Source organism: Amblyomma maculatum, chromosome 4 (genome assembly GCF_055883805.1).
Source record: "Amblyomma maculatum isolate TAMU_Amacu chromosome 4, ASM5588380v1, whole genome shotgun sequence".
Taxonomy (NCBI): Eukaryota; Metazoa; Arthropoda; class Arachnida; order Ixodida; family Ixodidae; genus Amblyomma; species Amblyomma maculatum.
Genome location: NC_139347.1, coordinates 205014370 through 205032835, shown reverse-complemented (window position 1 = coordinate 205032835; position 18466 = coordinate 205014370). Strand labels below are relative to the sequence as shown.

Here is an 18466-nt window from a genome sequence, read left to right as displayed (position 1 = left end):
TTCTTGACATAATTACGCCATGCCTAACCTATATATATAACACCGCACTTATTACAGCTCATTTCCCTACTGACATGCAGCTAGCCAGGGTAGCCGTGATATATAAAAAAGGCGATGCGAACAAGTTGGGAAACTATAGGCCAGTGTCTGTACTTCCGTACTTTTCGAAGGGTTTAGAACAACTGATTCGCATCCGTTTGCAACATTTTCTGCAGAAACATTCCGTAATAACCGACTGTCAGTATGGCTTTACACAAAATAGGTCCACGGAGCATGCGCTACTCGTCCAAAAGGAATACATTTGAAAAAATTTTGAGTCACAGCTTCTAACTCTCGGTGTTTTCGTTGATTTCAGTGAAGCCTTCGATTGCCTAAATCACGATATTCTTTTTGCAAAACTAGAGAACTATGGCATACGCGGACATGCTCTCAGCCTAATCAAATCTTATCTGAATTCACGGTCTCAGTATGTGATGATTAATCATTCCTCTTCACAGATTCTAGGAATTTCGAATGGCGTCCCTCAGGGCAGCATTTTAGGGCCACTCCTGTTCAATATATATATAATGACATCCCTAATATCAGTAACTACGCATAATACATTATATATGCAGATGACACCAGTCTATTTTTTTCTTCCAATGACGTACAAAGGTTAGCAGACACCGCGAACCGCACGCTCTTATCGCTTGCCACATGGTCATCAGCCAACTCATTAAAGATAAACAAAGAAAAAACTAAAGCAGTACTCTTCCTTCCTAAAGGAAAACAAGTACTTTACCGCCCCTCGTTATACCTCAATGGCAGTGTAAATCGAGTACGTGGACACATTCGAATCATTAGGTGTAACGTTTAGCAGTACGATGACATGGGATGCCCATGTTAATAATATTGTGTTAACGCTTTCTAGAATTGTCGGGATTACTTCACGTAACAGGCATATTCTACCTTTCAAAACTAAAATTACTTTATATTATGCATTTTTTTATTCGCACCTTAGCTATTGCCTCCTTGTCTGAGGCCATACAACGGTATCTAATGCCATTAAACTGCAAATATTACAAAAGAAAATGCTTCGCGCAATTGTCAACGGGACGTATGATTCGCCTACTAGACACATTTACCTACATTATAATATTGTACCTTTCAACAAATTATTTTACTGCAGATTTGCATGTCTCTATAAGTCAACGATAAAAAAGAGTGATTCATTTTTTTTCTGAAATTGTTCCTATTACATGTCGCCACTCATCCTACGACATCAGACTGCAGAGTAGGTTTGCATTACCAATGTGCAGAACTAACTATGGGTTTTGTATGTTGAGATTTATTGTGCCAAAGTTCCTAAATACCCCTTTGAGTGACCAAGTGAATATTATGTCTTTTTCTTCCATTCGTAAAAGCTTTATTCAGCAATCTATGCTACAGTGATGTCAATTGTGTTTGAACGTACTGTGCCACTCTGTGTTATAGCCTCACGGTCTTCTGCGTCTATTGTTGCTGCCAGTTATGAGACATGATCTGTCAACCTTGTTCTGTAGATGCACTTGTATTCATTTTTTTTTACCAGTGGTTATTTTTGCCTTGTGCCTACTGCTGACTTGTAGGGGTGGTGAGGCCCGTCAAGCGGTGCATAATTCACTGCTTTTTTCTCACCATCCCCAGTTTGCATGTACAAACTGAAATAAAGATTGATTGATTGATTGATTGATTGATTGATTGATTGACACATATCTGAAGACGAGTGGGAGAACTGTCTGCTCAGCTCCGACCTGGCGGTTCAGCTAGGACTGATTCTTCAGGTCAGCGCCACGGCAACTTTCCTTGGCATCTTGTACAAAGGAAGCCACTAAGGATCAACTCCTCATCGCCTTTTCTGCACCTCAATAAACGTTTTTCAATCAATATGGCATCACGAAATAAATTTCGTACAAGCCATATCGCGTCGAATTTCTCCTTCGGCATGTTTCTCGTCTGGACAGTAAAGGAAAAAAAAAAACCGTCTCTCCTCTGGCGGCACCCGGACAAATGCGGTAGCTTTGCGCCTTTTCACTTTTAGACCATAAAAGCAGCTCGCTGTGTAGTCAAGTTTTCGAATGTGCTGCTTCACTGGCAGTGCAGCATGGAGGAAGAATGCTTGGGCGTGTTGGTTCATCGTCACACAAAGCAAAGCGAAAAAAAAAATAACTACAAGAGACGAGCGCTTGTCCTGTCGTCACCTCGTCCCTTGTCGTTTTTTTTTTCGTTTTGCTTTGTGTGAGAACGGAGGCACCGCGTGTTCTTTCGATTCTCCCTTAGTTCGCCTCCGTTTTCTGCCTGGCGGAGCGCAGCAATGGGCGCTAAAACATTTCACGCTTAAGAACTGTATTCTCATGGCGGTGTAGAGAGGTGAGCATTTGATTTCAAGGATTCCGACCTTCCCTCAACTCCAACAAAACTTTTGTGCCCTCACTCACTCTCAAACCAACCAGTTCAAGTTGAAGTATCCTGAGAAGACCGCACCTCGATTTTCCAGTCAGAACTAGTCACTTCGCTCAACCTCACCTGAACTCGTAATGTGAGATTGAAGTCTGACGCAATACCCCAAAACAGAGAAACGATCAATAAATAGTCCAGCTATGAACCGAAATTCATAGGTAAAATCTGTGTCGAAAATTGTCGCCTGGCCAAGTTGATGAAGGCCCCATTCATCATCATCATCATCCTGAGCACCCACTGCAGCTGGGGAAAAGGCTTCTCCCATATCCTGTCAAATAATTTGGTCCTGTGCCAACTGCACCCATTTGATGCCCGCAAGCGTCCTAATCTCATTCACCTTCACTTCACTTCACTTTAATACCTTAAAGACCCTCATTAGAGGGTATTACATAAGGGGTGGGGCGCACAGAAATGAAAAACAGAATAGGTAACATATATGTGTAAGTAAGTTATACAAATACAAGATTTTCACTACGCAAGTATACGTGTGATTCGTTCAAGAAATAAAGGTGGACATGTGATAGCAGCAAGTTCTCGGGGATGGCCGTTCCAGTCGTTGGCAGTCCGGGGGAAGAATGATGAAGAAAATGTAGCGGTGCGGGCGTTAGGTCGGGACACTTGCTGCTGATGACCGGTGCGAAGGGAGATACGTGGTGGGGGTGCGCAGATGTAAGGTTCCTGTCGTAGCTCGGAGTAAAAAAACTTGTGAAACAAACATAAACTAGCAATGTAGCGACGATGAGCAAGGGTAGATAGGTTGGACTGTGATTTTAAGGATGATATGCTGATATCAAAAGAATACGATGAATGAATGAATCTAGTTGCTCGGTTTTCAACTGCTTCGATTGAATTACGCAGATATGCTTGTTTCGGAGACCAGATGGGAGATGCATATTCTAATTTTGATCTAACTAGTGATTTGTATGCGAGGAGCTTGACATGCTGAGGTGCAGAGCGTAGGTGACGCTTTAAAAATGCCATTCTTCTGTTAGCGGATGATATGATGTTTGAGATATGCGTATTCCACGTAAGATCCTGACAAAGATGAACACCAAGGTATTTGTATGATTGGACAATGTCGAGAGGCTCTATTTGACCCACCTGACTTTCTGGCGTCCCCTTTTCTTCCCTTGGAATCCACTCAGTCACCTTCTCTGTCGATGCACATATGCTCTTAATTTCTATTCGAGTGTCAGTAACTTGCGTTTGTTAACTTACCCATTAGGCACGCTTCCTGCCTTATTGTTACACCTACTACTTTAATGTGAAAGCCTCTATAGGCTTATGAGTCTGCGCAGGTGTCTGTCCGCAGAGACGTTCACACCATTCCCATCAAAGAATGACTTGATTTATGAGTAAAAATAATGTTTGTATGAGTTAAAGGGCGAAAAAACATCTGTCTGTAAAAAATTCGTTCACGTTGAGTAATTATTAATTAGAGCCAATAAAGTCAATTCGACGTCGAAATAGCTATGGACGTCGAATTTATGCAAAATGGCTCAAAACTGTAAAAAAATTTGCAAAAACGTTGCAAAGTGTTAGATGATAGCGTTACAACATGGAAATCAGTGAGGCAAGAGCAAAAGATGTAAAATAAGTATTAAAAGGAAAAATAAATAAGTAAAGAAAAAAGATGAAATCCAAAACAGAAAAATTAGTAGAGCAAGAAAAGAGAAAAGGCGCGAAAAAGTAAAGTGAAGCAAATCAGTGAAAAAAGCAAATTAGTGCAAAAAGTCACAGGGAAGGCTTTCGCTTTACAGCACTTAACAGAGATTTAAGTGTCTAACAAATGCTTCGTTCCTTATCTGTCGGAGTGGCCCTCAATTTAATCACCCACATTTCTGCCCCATGTATGGGTACCGGTAACATACCGCTTTTATAATTACACTTTCCTCTTGAGGGGTAGTGACAGCCTGCCACTCATGATGCGATAATACTTGAAGAATGCGTTTACCCAGTCTTATTCTCCTAGTTATTTCCTTTTCGGGATTAGGATCTGCGGCGATTAACTGTCCTTAATAGATGTATTTCCTTAACGCTTCCACCGCCTCACCACCTATCGTAAACTGCTGCTCATTTCCGAGGCTGCCACTTTGCTTTCTAGGTCATTCATAATATTTTTAAATTCATCAGTCGAGTTCCTATATAGTGTTGTGTATAGGCTTCCACTCTCTTGTGGAGCTAGTTATATAGGACAAACAGGACGGTGTATTAATAAGAGACTACAGGAACACTGGAACAACTTGGAAAGTGGAAAGGACAAAACGTTTCTGGTATCGCATTGCCAGTCATTTGAAATTATGAAGAAGGAGAAGAAGTAGTGCACTCCTAAGTTTGACAGTGTTAAGATTTTATATCGCCACAAAGAGAAGATAACGAGAGAGATAGTGGAATCGTATTTTATTTCAACGGACAATAAGTGTGTCAGCAAGACTTCTCTTGCTCTTTCAAGCAAATAGGTTTCTTTTTTAAGAGATTTTTTAAAGTAATTTTTTATACAGCAGGTGAACCCAGGGGTAGTTTCACGTGACTGTTTCGTTTTCTTCATGTTTGTTTTTCTGAGCCTTGGAGTAAAGGGCTTAGGCTTAGTTGTGAGTCAGCGCTTGTACTGTGGTTTTCTTGTATCTTGTCCCTTGTCTTCGTGTTCGCGCTGTTTATATTAATAATGAATAAGTGCCAACTCGCCCAGCAAAGTACCTTGGTAAGCCTTAGCTAAACCGTTTTGGGTTCCACATCGGCCGTAATGGGACGGGAAGTTGGGCGCGCCCGCATGGTACCAAAATCGGTATCTTCTAGGGAATCGGAAGGCACGTGCAAGAGTGGGAGAGCTCTAGGTTCAGAAACAACAGCCAGCCCAATTGGGGCTGCTCACACAAAACATCTTCATGCCCCGCATCGGCCGTAATGGGGCTGAAGGCGGGCGGGCCCGCAATTATACCAAAATTGGTCCCTTGTGGGGAATTTGAAGGCACGTGCAACAGCAAGTGGGCTTTAAGCCGCGATCAGACTACGTGCGCAACGCACGTATCGTTCGTAAGGATCGTAAGCGTAAGCGCAAAAAAGCGTAATGTGTCTGTTCAGACTGTTGTCGCATTGAGCGTAAGATGCGTAACGTCCGCACCTAGCGTGGCCGTAAATGTCGGGGGACCCACGACTTTTACGACTAGCACAGATACGTATGTTACGCGCGACCAATGCGCACAGCCGTTTCTGTTTTCCCTTTCCGGTCACGGGGCTTCCGGTCCTCCCATATTTCGCGCGCAAACCCTTGTAGGCGACATCATCCAACGCTCCTACTCTGCTGCCGTGTCTCGACCCGCCGGTGTTATTGGTGTTGTGTCGATGATTGTGTCTGTGTCGGTGATTGTGTCTGTCCGCAGCTTGATCATGTGCAGTGTGGAATCTTCGCTGTGGAATTATCAGCCTCTCATAAAAGATGTTCGGCAGAGGCCGGCTCTCTACTACGAGTAGCTGAAATCGCACAGAGAGGTGCAAAACGATGCCTGGCTGCAAATTGCCAGTGCGCTGAGTCAAAGTAGTAAGTGGTTTATCAATCCGTTTTTTCATGTGCGAAAAAAGCTCTCAACAAGCAAATGTTTCCTCTAGTTTAGAAAAGTGAGGTTATGGATGCGGGGCTTGCCCGCTTCATCCCAGTGCATTCTCTCAGCCCATCGGCTCCGTTGACAAGTGAGGAAACAGTAGGCCTGCAGCGAAAGGCCGATGCGGGGCGACGTTGCGGTCGGGCGGCAGAACGAAGCTGGTGCGGGCTCGTCGAAGTTTGAAAGAAGCTCACCGTAAAATAGAAAAAGAAAACAGCATTTTCTGAGAGGGACGAGGTTCCGCGGACGTTTCGATGTCTGCCGCGCGCCCTGTCTCATTGTTTGATGTCAGTAGTACGGCCTTTGAGACACCGCCCCGTCTCCAAGATCGCTTCGGGGCACTGGTAAAATCGCAAGCAGGGATGCAGGCGGACCGTACGCCTGTTTTGGTACGAGAGAGTGCGATCACGGGACACCGAGCAAGAGTGCGCGGTACGTCGACAATGAGAACGGGCGCGTGAAGAAATGTGCGGAGTGAGTGGTGCGTCAGCACGGTGAGCGGGCGTTTGAAAACTGTGTGCGAATGTGCGTGGGCGAAACGAAGTGTATTTGTAATCGAGTGGTTAATTGTTAATATACCCATCGTTCTTTTTAGCATTTTATTTGTGTGTCCAGTCTTTTCTTTCACATCTCATTTTGAGTTTGAAGAGCCCAGACCTCCGCTCTCAGCCGCTCGCTAACCGGCGCCATGTTGAGAGCGATAATTGGCCGGTCGTAAAGAACGCATCTTACCGAACGGCCCAGTGTGAACATTCGCGGTCGCAAGCTACGTAAACGGGAGTTCCAGCCGTTATGCGCACTGCGATAAATACGATACTTACGACGGATGCGCACGTAGTCTGAACGCGGCTTTAGGTTGAAAAGCAACACCCAGCCCAATTGGGGCTGCCCACGCAAAACCGCTGTAAGTCCCACATCGGCCGTAATAAGGCTAGAAGGCGTGCAATTGTGCAATCATTCTCTCCAACTTTTATGTGTATCAGACGTTGCCCTAAATTACTATTATAGATGATTTGTATAACAGTTGTTGCCTCTTTAAGTCGGCCAGGAATATTAAATGGATTTAGTTCTCGCGCTCGTGGATATTGCGCTAAATATACTTTAAAATACTGATCGCTAACTGTTGCTCCTTATGTGGTTGCCGTTGTAGCCTGCAACTCTCAGCAGACGATTTTATTCCTGTGTGTGTTCAAGATTACTTTGTTTTTAACGTGCACATTACACGAGTGTCTTCCGTTTCGCCTGAATCGGAAAGTGGCTGCCGCGGCCGGCACCAAACTACCGCCAGAATCGGAAAGTGGCCGCCGCTGCCGGCACCAAACTATCTGCAACTCTCAGCTCCTAATGGGGCTGGTACAGGTGGGTCACCGCCGCTTGCGGCGGGGGCTAGCCTGGCACCGAATGTTTATCTGTTGTAGGCCGTCATTGCACACGCCACCGCTGGTTTTGGACGACGGCTGTTGCGGCGCGCGTCCTCTTCTTTCTTCTCTATATTCTCTTCTATCAGCACGAAGAAAGAAGAGGAAAAGAGCACGAGCCCCGCCGGGGTGGCGCAGTGGTAAGACGACGACTACTGTGCCGGAGTTCCCGGGTTCGAACCCAACCATGGCGGCTGCGTTTCGATGAAGGTGAAACGAAGTGGCGTCCGTGTGCTGTGCGATGTCAGCGCACGTTAAAGATCCCCAGGTGGTCGAAATTACTCCGTAGTCCTCCGCTACGGCTCCCCTTTCTCTCTTTCCACTTTCACTCCCATTTTCCTCCCTTCCCTTACGGCGTGGTTGCGGTGTCCACAGAAAACAAGTGAGACAGTTACCACGACTTTCCCTTCGTATAAATCAATCTTCTGCTACTATCTCTCCAGCTGAGAGATAGTAGCAGGCCCATGCATTTTCTTTTCCTTCTTTCTACTACAGCCACAACAACAACAACAATGGTCTGACTCCCCTGATGGGGCTGCGACAGGTAGGTCACCGCCGCTTGCGGCGGGGGCTTGCCTGCTACCGACTTTTTATCTGTTGAAGGCCGTCACTGCACCCGCCACCGCTTTGGTGGTGGACGACTGCTGTTGTTTCGGCGCGCGGCTTTCTCTCCCTCTTCATTTTCTTTCTTCTCTATTTTCTCTTCTGTCTGCACGACGCAGCGGAGGTGCCCCGCCGGTGTGGCGCAGTGGTAAAACGCCCGACTACTATGCCGGAGTTCCCCGGTTCGAACCCGACCTCGGCGGCTGCGTTTCGGTGGATGCGAAACGAAGTGGCATCCGTGTGCTGTGCGGTGTCAGCGCACGTTAAAGATCCCTAGGTGGTCGAAATTACTCCGTAGCCCTCCACTACGGCTCCCCTTTTTCTCTTTCCACTTTCACTCCCACCTTTCTCCCTTCCCTTAAGATGTCCACAGAGAAAGTGTGACAGATACTGCGCCTTTCCATTCCTGTGAACCAGGCAGCGGAGGTGGTTCAGCTACACAGCCAGTAGCAGGCCCGTGCATTTTTATTGTGAAAGCAATACTACTTGCACTTTCAAGCCTTTGCCGTACCGTGGCGGTGCCACCATTGACCTTTCGCGTGACCTCCGTGTGACGTCACGCCGAAGAGCCGACCGTTTGCGAACCTATAAAGAAATAATCGAAAATTATAGATTAGGAAGACGTCTGATGCCGCCACTGGATCCTAGCTTAATAATAAAGAGGTGATAGCCTGGCGGCGATTACAAGCCGAAAATTTCCCGAACCATGTCTGGTTGTTTCACACCCAGGTAGATGAGAGAAATAGCGATAAATGTAAAGCCTGCGAAGCGAGGGGGACCCTCGACCATATACCTTGGAAATGCCCTAAGTCTCCGGGCGCTAGGGACAATTAAAGTAGAGAAGCCTGGGTAACCCTGCTGCGAAGCCACGTCCCCGCTGACCAACAGAAAGCCGTCCGCCTGGCGGCTGAGGCCACGAATAACCAATGTATATTTGCCAGTCCTTAGTCGCGGAGGTTCCAGCCCCCGTTCCTCAGGCTTGCGTGCCAGGAGCGGGGAGTAGGGGGCCTCCTAAATCGGTGGAAATTAAAGTTTTCATCAATCAATCCCGGGCCCTGCTGCAGAGCGAGGTCCCTGCTCCACAGCTACAAGCCATCCGCCTGGCGGAAGAAGCCGCGAAGAGCCAAGACCTCTTTGGTTGCTTCTGATCACGGAGGTCTCTGCTCCCGTCCCTTAGGCCTGCGTGCCGGGGGCGGGAATTGGGGGCCTCCTTATCTGGTGGAAAATAAAGTTATCATCATCTGGGCGACCATCTCGCGCCGTCTGCGAGTAGTGGCGGTGCCTCCACTGGCGGTTTAACATCTGCTTCGACGATGCCACCTACCGCTACGGAAGCTCGTCGCAGTGAGCGTAAGCGACAGCAGCGAGCTACAGAAACGGAGGAACAGCGCGAGAGAAGACTTTCTAAGTGGCCTGCTCAGTATGCAGCTTTGCGTGGACGTGCAACCTCTTCAGTGGAAACAGTGGAAGATGTGACGGATTTTACTGATTCGCTCAATGCCATGGATGCAGAAGCCAGGTGTAGTCTCAGCAGTGATGAACGTTGGAACTTGACGAAACGACTGCGACGTGCCCAGGAAACCCAGGAACAACGACCGGAGCGGCTTGAGAATGAACATCCTTCGCGGATTAAGGAAAATGAACGCCAAGGGAAAAGACGCGCTGAAGAGTGAATCATTGTATAACCACCACGGTCTAATCATAACAAGCATATTCACAAGCACCTCCACCAGCCGAACATTAGCTGAACTTGGGCGTAGCCATGGGTATTGCTTTCGCAATCTACCGGGATTAACCAAGCTAACCCTCTGCCAATCTTTTTTCCTTCTTCCTACAGCCACAACAACAACAATATTATTGTTCAGAACACGCATCTCCATAGTCTGAACAAGTTGTACATGAAGTCATAGGCTACATTATGTTATGAATTATTGTAAAATTTAATATTGTGGCTGTTTAGAAAGGGCATACATGTGTGAAATAATTACTTAAATATGTGCATAAATATTCATTGGATAAACTTGGATTGGGGATTTCCATCAATTATCTGCATTGGATCCCTAAGAGAATAATGGTGCAAGCCCAAGTGTGGCTTTCGCTATAAAACCCGCATCGGTCCTATGTCATTATTTGGAGGGCTGACTGACTAGGGCTTCCCATCAACTATCTGTGCCGGACCCCTATGAGAATCATGTGGGCAAGTCCAATTGACAACTTTCAAAATAAGTGGCGCCACCTACCGGAGAAAAACAGGACCCCGCCTACTGGTTGGAAAACACAGCCGCTCCGGCCATATCTGCACGCCGGATACTCGCATACGCATTCGCGAAAACAGGTGCAGTTTTTCAACCGAGCGTTCTTTGACGTCTAGTGAAATAATGATTGAAGAAGATGGCATTCCATTCCCTTATTTGGAAGAGGGATGGATTGCTGAAGTCTCTAAGTGCAGTATAAGAAGCGATAATGCTTGGCGTTATCTGCACGCTAACTCTTCGACCGTACGTCAAGCGCATCGCGGATGGGCCTTCAAAGAGGAAGGCTACATCAAGAAGATGATGCTGAACACGAGTACCGGTGATCCAGAGCTTGGACTTTTGAGGGCAGCCTGCCTACCCTCGATGAAAGCCGGCGCTTACGTCGTATCAGCGTGGTACGTCAAAGCTACGGGCGACATCGCTGGAGCAAGATGTGAATGTATTGCTGGGTGAGTTGTCTTTGATTTTGAACGCGAAGGGGCGTTTATTGTTGTTGCGAGTGAAGGATGAAAGAGCACGGGCCTGTCGACTGGCTCCGGCTGAACCACCACCAGCGGCGAGGACGACGACCGCTGTAGTAACAATGTCCCGTGCCACCGGCACATTGCAAACGGCGAAAGCCCCTAGATCCCAGCCCCGAACTGTATTGAATATGAAGTAGGCTGTGATAGCTTCGATAAAGGTAAAGTACTAGTACTCTACTGCCTTTTGGCGAGAGCGGAGCGCGCGCAGTGTATACGTTCGCGATGCGCACACAGTGCACGCGTGAGCTGCTGATGCACGCGGACGCCAGTAAGCCAAGTGTCCGCGCAAAAGCTCACATTAATGTCATACGCGTTTAGCACAGACGTTTCGCTGCTCTTCGAGTAGCGCACCATTGTTGATACTGTCTGCTGTCGTTAAATGACCAGTCTGTATTAAGCGTATCTTATACAGCTCGTCCAGTCGAAAATCCGCCGGCATGCACCGGGTGTCGGAAACGATCGGGGGCTGCGTTAAAAAAAAAAAAAAGTGTCACGTTTATTTGTGGTTTTAGTGTGATTGATGAATGATAGGCAATGACGATCCAGTCAATGAAATCATTGTAAATGATGAATTAAAGAAGTGAGAAAAAATCGAAAAATGGAGTTCAAAGATATTTCATAACGCTCATAATGAAAGACGCTTGATTATGCTATTAAAGGAAATTTAAAGCAGTGCTTAAGTGTCCCCCCAACTTTTCTTTTTTTCTGTCCATTGCTATGCAGATTAAGTGAAACGTGTCAGCATGTTGCTGCACTGCTGCTCACTGTCGCTGAAGCGACAGACAGCGGAGACACCGACAAGCCATCTTGCACGGACCTGCCATGTAAATGGATTGTCCCTCCTGAAGGTATGTATGAATTTGCAAGCATTTAGATTTCTATCGTTACCACAGTACTGTATGCATAGCTCAGTTTCAACCCTGGTCAGGTTAAAAAGTGTGCTGTGTATGAGCTTTTTTCACATAGCAGCGCTGCGCAATATCAAACGCTATCCTGTGTCATTCATACAGCGGTTTCTTGGAAGGGGCCTTGATTTGTAACCATTTGAATTGATCACATTGTTCAAAACCTCTTGCAATGTGTGTAAATCTGGCTGTAACAACCATGAGTACACACTCATCGCTAAGTGCAGTAGCAAAGACCAATGTTATGCGATAGACACAGCTAACATCCTCTCTTTTTATTGAATTTCAGCAAAGAAGCCAGCAAAAAGGGTGCCTCTACATGAAATTTCATTTAGAAAACACACAGTCAACAAGCCGGCTCACATAAAAAAAGAAGAGAGACTTCAACCCATGTGAAAGGGTTGCACCCTGTAAGGAAGAGGATATTATTGAACTGCGGAAAAGGCTTTCAGCTAGCAGCCCTACACTAAGAGTGCTGCGGTACCTGTGCCCACACAGCCAAGAGCAGTCAGAGACAAATGACAAACCCCAAATATTGATCAAAGATGATGCTGATCTCTGGAGCAAAGAAGTACGAAGTATTGTGCAAAGCTACATACAGTCGTTGAAGCCTCTCGAAGAAAGAGAGCGAGCACAAATATGCTCAAATACTCTGGGCCAAGCAGAGAACAAAACCTGGTACTCCGCAAGAACTGGTCGCCTGACAGCATCCCTTTTTAAAAGGATCTGCCGTTGTGTTAAGCCGGAAGGCCTGCTAAAGACACTTCTGTATCCCAACAATAGAGCAGTGTGCGAAGCAATAGCCTATGGCAGGGCTCACGAGAGGGATGCTGTTGAGGCATATCAAGCTGTTATGATTTGCAAAGATTTGGCAGTTGTAGTGCAAGAAACTGGTTTGCACGTCCACAAAGACTATCCATTCTTAGCTGCCTCGCCAGACCGGATTGTGTTCATCGACGGTGAGGAAGGACTGCTTGAGGTGAAGTGCCCTATATCAAAAAAAGGGGTCACTGTCGAGGAAGCATGCCAAGACCCCAAGTTCTGTTGCACACTTCAAAATGGTGAAGCTGTCTTGAAGACTGAACATGCTTATTATTATCAGGTACAAGGCCAGATGGCTGTAACTGGACACAGTTGGTGTGACTTTGCAATATGGACTGAGGGAGGTGAGCCTATGGAGTCACATCATATACACGTGCAGCGTATTTATTTCAAGAGGAAGTTCTGGGAGGAAGAAATGCTTCCGGCCCTGCTACATTTCATGACACATGCATTTGCACCAGAGGTGCTGACAAAACGTGTTAAGCGCCTGCAGACACTTTACACTTGTGGGCAATATGTGTCGTACAAGATGCTGCAGAAAGGATTTTACGTCTGCCAATCTGGGGACAATGACCTTAAGCTGAAGATCACAAAGCTGAAGTGAGAATCTAGCTTGCCTCTGTTCACCCAAGGTTATGAGCATTGCAAATAAAGGATCCTTAAAAATTGCAAAGGTTTACCTAGCCTATCATGTGCAGAGAATGCGTAAGCATGCCAGATTATGCGTGTTGGTCACCTAAAATTTGGAAATCACCACTGAGTTGGCCATGTTCAAATTAGGTTGGACAACAACTTTGGGCATATTTGGACGAAGTCGAAATTTTTTTTTCTTTATAAAAGGGGGAGGGGGGTCAGAGGGCCAAATCTTTTGCAGCTGGACAGATACTTTCTGCAAGCGTGCTCTGTACATGCTTTTATATGGCATGAGCTATTGTCTACATATTAAAGTGAACTGCAAGTTTCGAAAATGTAAAGGCCATTTGTTTAGCTATTAGGTGTTTCATTTGCCCTATGAGAGGTGTTGAAGCAATAGCTCATCTATCTACTTGTGAATGCAGCAGTCTGCAATTTAATTCGGTCATAGTATCTCTGACTGAAATTGGAAACTTGTGTACTCAACCATTTGCATCTAGAGCTTTGTGTAGAGTTTGTGTGTTATGCAAGTGCTCCCTGATATGTACGAGTGGTGCTTAGGGCCCAGTCAGGCGGATTCATTTCCGCCTTTTTGCCCTCTGCACCAAGACATTCTGTTGTCTAAATGTCCCTGAATAAAAAAAAAGTATTAGAATACTCTCTGTGATTTAGTTCAAGTTACATGATCTCACAGCAAAACTTTGACAATTTGTCAAAGAGGAACCTCCAAAGCAGCAACAAAGACCTTCAGTAATGCAATAGCACTGGTTCATACTTCTAATAATGTACTGGCAAATGTGCAGCCAGGGTGGTGCTTGGGCAGGACAGGAAGGCACTGAACAAGGCTTTGAATATATGCACAATGAACAATAACAGTAACATTACCGCACATAGAGCAGTGTCAAATAGAAGAAATATGAACACAAAAGCAGTCGCTTACAAATAAGCATTGATTACTGAAAGCCAAATAATTCCAAATGCAATGGAAATGTCATCCAAATCAACACTTGTGACTTCCTCACGGATACTGCAAACATAAAAAGTATGCAAAAAGTACCGAGACAGTTCAGGCAAGAAGGAAAGAAATTTGATCTCCCCAGGTAATGCAAAACGTTGCCATAATGTTGCCTGAATAGCTGCCTGAAATGCATAGATTGAGGCCTGAACCTATGCATTTAGTCTGCATCCTTTATTAGTGGTTCCCTGAAGTTACTCATAAAACAGCAGACCTTAAAGACCTGCTCTGCTATGTCTATCATAGTGATTGGGAATGGCCTGTCAAGTATGTGAAAGCTTTTTACGCATGCGATTGCTCGTTCTACATGAACTCTAGCACGAGCAATGCGACGAGTTTGCTCCACAGCCTGAGCAGACATTTGTGGCTCATGTCGTTCACGGAATGGTGGCCTGTACACAGTAAGACCAGGAGGTAGATATGGGAATGTGAATCCTTTATCCACCATAATGGCATCTCCTGGATTTAGGCTGTCAAGAAGACCACTGCTCTCGAGCATAACCTTATCAGACACCGAGCCCCCCCAGAGACGTGAAACATAGGCAATGTAACCATCCGGAGTGCATCCAAGAAGAACCTTGTATGTATTGTAATGTTTATATGGTGAAAATGTCTGGCGCTGGGCGCTAAGTGACGATGGTCGTTGAATCCTCACTTCTGTTGCATCCAGTACCAAGCGTGTGTTTTCAAAACCAAGAAATGATTTTGGCAGATGCTGCTGAATAACTTCAAGTGAAGGAACGTTGGTTATACAAGCCAGTTCTTTCTGGACAAAGTTAACCTACGTGGCAAAGATGCGGCTCACATGGCTTTCTGATACACCAAAGTTTCGTGCTACTTCTTCTCCAAACATGCCAGTTCTCAGGCGTACAAGGAACATGAAAAATTCAGATGCAATATCTTTCTCTCTGGGCCGGCCACGGTTTTCTTGTTCTTTCCTATCCCAGCCCCAGTATGACATTTGACTGGCCCGATGTTTAAAATATTCAAACAAGCTTTCAAAAACACCAAAGTTAGGAAGGCCAGTGTAGAACATACACTTCTTGGGGCAATTCTTAATGGAATGTAATGTAAGCAGCTGTGACTCTGCTTTCCTAAGCTGTTTCTGAAGCTGGGCATTCCTCTTCTGCAGTCTCAGAAGTGCTTGCTGAAGGAGAACTTCTTTTGCTCTGGCGGTGTGCTGGGTTGCATCCATGCATTTGCAACTGTTCTGGCTGGGATCCTGCTCAGTAGCTGCAAAATGATCTGTGTAAGAAGCAAAAGTCATACAATTGCTCGAGCACAAAAACTGGACATATTAGAGAACCCTAAGTAAATATCCCAGAACATGAATACAAACAAGTGTGGGTCACATCAATACAAGTTGACACAAGAAAATTACAACTTTCATGAGGCAAGCATCACAGAAATTTAACAACCATCCCAAGGCTCTAAAGAGATAATAAAAGATAATATGAAAAAGGGAAAGATCTCGGCTCCAGAAGGAGCATATAAGATGAAAGATAAATGTGCTACAAGGTTCAACCAGTTTCCGTGAAATAATCGTTTAGCTCTATAGACCTTTTCCTTTTGCCTTTTCACAGTTGTAGCAATAGAAGTAGCAGCCATAGTTGCTACAAAATTCCAAATTACATGTATGGCATTTATATTACTGAACATACAAAACATGGTCTTCTAGTTGGCTGAGTGTGAGCTTAGCTTACTGGAAGCTTAGGGCCAGTAAGCCTAAGGTCTGGGTTATCTCATGCTTATCACTTGCTGAAAATTTCAATGCAGGGATATCATGGGTGGAGATACATATTGATGAGCTTTGTGCCTCTGCAAACTTAAGAAAAGGCCAGATGACGTCCCTAGACTCTCAATGAAGTCTCACTGATGTGTGTTCTTGCAAAGTAGAAAATTTAGGCACCTAAGTGTTTGCTGGAAATTATGTCGAGCTCAAATAATGTGCCACAAACTTAGTGCAATTTAAATTCTGGTAGGATGTATTGCATGCTTACCATTCAATGATGCTTTTAATGCTTGTCCATCCTGTGCAGATGCAGTGCTAGGGGATGAATTGGGTGCTGATGCTTCATGTCCATCTGCAGAGATAGCAGAAGCACAGTAAACAATCAGTAGAAATCTGTTTTGCTTTTATGAATCAAGACTATAACAGCAGCTAAACTCTCAATAGAGCAGTGCCAACAATGATTGATGTTTGGTTCTGCAAGTTTACATTACATACTTGCTGAACTGCTCCTCTCTTACCAGAGCCAAAATAATTATTCTGAAGGAAATTACAACCCATGTGAAATCTTAGTCTAAGCTGTGTTTGTGGCTACATTTCGTGCCATAACATACCATTTTTAGAATTTTCCATTCCTGGTGAGTCTTGGCCATGTGGTGCGGCACTGACATCTTCTGCTGATGCATCATGTTGTCCTGCAAACATTACATCCGCTACGATGAATCTAATATGTCGTTCCGGTATCGAACAGGCTGTACTCAAACCTAAATACGCAAAAGTAGCCATGATTGGAAAAGCTTCAGCAAAGTTCTAGAACTTTGGACATGACACAAATGTCAACCAAGCATATATGTTTTTTTTTTTTTCGGAAATGGCTTGCATGTAGGAGCGTGATACCTAAAGAGTAAGTTTCCAGATTTAGCATCTAGTCATATGCCTGTACTGTTGGTGTGGCTTATGCAGTGTCATAAGGCTGCGTGCTGGCGTCGTATGAAACCCAGATACAGTCTACACAAAACTTGGCAGAGACTTGTCGCACCTACTGTGCGAGAGCACGCGCAGCTGAAAGGCTGGCGAACGCTCGCGAGCTGAATGCATGCATTCCCATCGTGAATACGCGCGATCTCCCCTGCGCACGAACGCGCTCCCATTGTGCGTTCGAATGCGCGCGATATCCACTGCGCGCGAACGCGCTCCCATTGTGCGTGCTTGAAGCGATTATACAGCATTAGGAACAATACGGCGGACACAGTGCGCTGAAAAATCGGCTGATAGCATGCTCGGTCACTTACGCTGATTGACGTTCCTCTTCGTCCAACGGCTATGCCTCCTTACCGCAGCCTCGCCCGGAGATTTCGCGTAGGCGAACACCGAGGGCACAAAATCAGGGTGGTTGATGAAGTTGGACGGCCGGCCTGTAGTATATAGAGATAAATTAATGCTGCGCAGAACCATCTACAAACAACGAGACTCGGCGTACCTGTAATAAAATGCTCGCTGCAGATTCTCGAGTGTTCGGTTGGCTGCCACAATGAGCCATCTTCGTTCTTGCGCTTGACCGCTGCTGCCCACGCAGCTCTTCTCGCCGGATCCCTTTTTTCCGATGGGAACCGGAAAAAACTTACACCACCTTTACCATAATAATAGTTTGAACATCCAAACGCGACGCAGTTAGCAGGCATGACTGCAAAGTGCGAGCGCCTGCGCCGGCCAACACAGCCTGAAGGGAGACTTGTTTTCCAACCACATAGGTGGCGCCAGCGGCACGCTCCTTTCTCGCGCATGCGCAGCCGTTTTTTGAAAGTGGTGGATTGCGGCTTGCGCTATAGAACCCGCATTGGTCTTAAGTCATTATCTAAGGGGCTGAGCGAAATAAATAAATGTTCGCGCAGAACGGCTGCCCGAATCTGTCCATAGTAGGAGCATCGGGGGGAGTTGGCAGGATGGGAACTTTTGGCACTGCGGGAAAAATGTGAGCAGCCTCGCAAGTGCTGCCTGCATTGGTCGGAAGTGGGGACCGTCGGGGCTTTGTCGACAGCCTCCTTCAGGCCTACGTCGGCACCGCTTGCAGCACCCACAGCACCCAGCTCACCGGGGTTCTCTTGCGTTGCCTACACCAGACACCAGACCCACCGGGGCTCCCCTTTTATAGTCCACTTTGTGCTACCTGGGTAGTGCAAGATGGCCTGCGTGAGCTCAGCCGTAAAAGCAGTTACTCTGTCTGTGATGAGCACCTCAAGAGCGCCGCGTCCCAGGAGATTTCGTTCGACGAAAAACTCAGCAACCTCTGCTGCGGTACCATGCATGGGGCAGGGCTTTGGCTTCTGCGTAGCGGGTCATGTATCGGTTGCCACGATGATCCATTTGTTCCACGCTGATGAAGTTGGGAAGGGGCCGAGGAGGTTCATCCCAATGTTTTGAAAGGGCTTAATCGGGGGCAGTATCTCAGCAGGCTCACCAGACCAGCAGATCTTGTAGGAGGTGT

General features: G+C 46.1%; 1 protein-coding gene and 2 pseudogenes across 8 annotated transcripts in view; 2 read left to right on the top strand and 1 right to left on the bottom strand.

The window, feature by feature from the left end:
- Positions 1-18466, top strand: part of LOC146194041 (uncharacterized) — a 267564-nt gene that overhangs the window by 106468 nt on the left and 142630 nt on the right. For 3 of the 8 annotated variants that reach the window (XR_014706902.1, XR_014706899.1, XR_014706903.1), the window contains one exon: positions 1741-1899. The exons of the other annotated variants lie outside the window; for them this stretch is intronic. The gene's annotated coding sequence lies outside the window, so the exon portion shown is untranslated. Of the gene's footprint in view, positions 1-1740; positions 1900-18466 lie in introns of those variants that run through there. 8 annotated transcript variants of the gene reach the window in all.
- LOC146194046 (uncharacterized) lies at positions 10477-13427 on the top strand (annotated as a pseudogene).
- LOC146194045 (uncharacterized) lies at positions 14413-17766 on the bottom strand (annotated as a pseudogene).